The sequence below is a fragment of the Silene latifolia genome, chromosome X (genome assembly GCF_048544455.1).
Source record: "Silene latifolia isolate original U9 population chromosome X, ASM4854445v1, whole genome shotgun sequence".
NCBI lineage: Eukaryota > Viridiplantae > Streptophyta > Magnoliopsida > Caryophyllales > Caryophyllaceae > Silene > Silene latifolia.
Window position 1 is genome coordinate 232,732,525 of NC_133537.1, and position 2,704 is coordinate 232,735,228.

Consider the following 2,704-nt stretch of genomic DNA (forward strand, 5'->3'; position numbering starts at 1 on the left):
CCAAAGTTTCGATCTAAGAATTGTCTGAGCCGCATACTAGCATCATCGTTGTTGCTCACGATGATCATATCATCGACATATACTAGAAGACCAATAAACACTCCTTCTTTGTTATATGTAAACAAGGAATAGTCAGCTAAAGATTGAATGAATCCGTATTTTGTCAATGAAGTGGACAATTTTGCAAACCAATTTCTTGAAGCTTGTTTGAGCCCGTAAAGTGATTTAAGCAATCGACATACCTTGTTTTGGCCTTTTTTTTCATATCCCGGTGGCATTCGCATATAAACTTCCTCGCTCAAGTCCCCATGGAGGAAGGCATTGTTCACATCTAACTGCGTTATTGACCATCCCTTTGCTACAGCTACGGCTAGGAGGCATCTCACACTCGTCATTTTGGCCACCGGTGCAAATGTCTCGTGATAATCCACACCTTCTATTTGACTATAACCTTGTGCTACAAGTCTCGCTTTGTAACGCTCTATTGTTCCATCCGCCTTATACTTCACTTTGTACACCCATTTGCAGCCAATGGGTCGTTTTCCAGCCGGCAATTCGACAACTTTCCAGGTACCATTTGCTTCTAGCGCATTGATCTCCTTGGCCATGGCTTCTCGCCATTCAAATTTCTTTGCTGCCTCAAGATAATTGTGTGGCTCTCGGATAGCATCGACTTTTGCTAAATAATTCCTGTAAGACTCAGAAAAACAATTGGTAGTGACATAATTAGCTATTGGATAACGAGTACCTGTTTTTGACGACGAAGATGGAGCCGGTTGAGCAGTCAAGACGGAGTTTATTATACGGGTTGATTTGCAGATGTAATCACTCTTCCAATAAGGATCAAATTTCTGACGAGCTCCACGACCAAGCTGTTCTTCTACTACTTCATTCTGCTCGGTCATGGTCTCTGTTTCTGCAATTAATATTTCGTCCCCTGCATTTTGCCTGCCATCATTGTTTTCATGTTGAATTTCCTGATTTTCTTCACCAATTGCGTCATTTTCTTCAACATATTCATAGTCATCATAATTATCCAAGTTGGCATATGAATTGTCCAGGTTGTCGGATTGCTCAAAAGATTGTGAATGTGACTTTGTCTTATCGGAACAATCACTTACCATATATGGAAAAACATGCTCATAAAAAATGACATCCCTAGAGACAAAAGAATTTTTACGCTTTAAATCATATACTCTCCATCCTTTTTTACTTTGTGGATACCCGATGAATATGCATCGCTTGCCTCTCTCTGTGAATTTATCTCGGGGTTTATCTTTATTGTGAGCGTAACATAAACTACCAAAAACCCGAATGTTGTCAAGTTTCGGTTTTTCCCCATGCAATACTTCATATGGAGTCAAGCCATTAAGGATACGAGTGGGTGTTCGATTAATGAGATAAGCGGCAGTTAAGACGCAATCGCCCCAAAACTCAATCGGAAGGTTTGCTTCAAAACGAAGGGCTCTTGATTTTTCTAAAATGTGTCTATGTTTCCTTTCTACTCTCCCATTTTGCTGTGGGGTATCGACATTACTTGTCTGAAAAATTATCCCACACTCATTGTAATATTCTTTCATGGTTCTCGAAAGGAATTCAGTCCCATTATCGCTTTGCACTACTTTTACTTGCTTCCCAAATTGAGTTTTGACCATTTTACAAAAATTGATCATCAATTGGCTCACTTCTCCTCTATCTCTCATTAAGAAAACCCAAACTCCCCTACTTCGGTCATCCACAATCGTCAAAAAATAATGAGCATTAGTTAAATTTTCGGCATGGTAAGGTCCCCAAATATCACAAGAATAAGGGCAAATAATTCGATACTTCGCTTGTTATTCAAATTGAAACTAGAACGTGTCTGCTTAGCCCGACAACATGAATCACATACTTCACTAGTGTTCCAAGACAAATCATAACCAATTAAAGACGAAAAGGAAGATAAAATACTGCTTGAAGGATGACCAAGTCGTCTATGCCATAGTCGAGTATCGGCCTTTGTGCTTGTCTTTGCCACAATTTCTTCCCGATCATTCTTCAAGTAATAAACCCCGTCTTTGAGCTCACCGCGTCCAATCTTCATTCTCGTAGACGGTCCCGTATAACACAATAGTTGGGATAAAATGTCACAACACAATTATTTTCCCTAATCAATTGTTGTACAGAAATTAAATCGCAAGTCAAAGACGGAACATATAACACGTCTTGTAATATGAGATTTTCGCCTATTTTCACACTGCCATATTCATTTGCAATAATGTGAGAACCGTTTGGCAAGCCTACGGTGGATGGTTTGCCATGCTCCGTTGCTCAAGTGTCTCACGTCGGCCGGTCATGTGATGGGACGCGCCACCGTCAATCATCCAATTACCAATATACGTGCACTGGTGTTATTTTCTGATTTTGATTACCACCATTACTACCTGTTCTTGACGCCAAAAACGTTCTGATTTGGTTAACTTCTTCTGCGGTCAGATCAGTCCGTTGAGCATCTCCTTCACTTGTCGATGCAGCGTGACACTTATCTTCCATACCCATAAGTGTGTCATGTTTCTTGTTGCTGCCGTTCACTCCTTTACTGTTTCCTCCAGCAACAATAGTTCCTACCGTCATCGTATGTATGTTGATGTCGTGTTTTGTTTGTGTTTTGTAAAAGGATGAATTAGGCTCTCAGGATCGACTGCTCTGATGCCATGAAAAATTG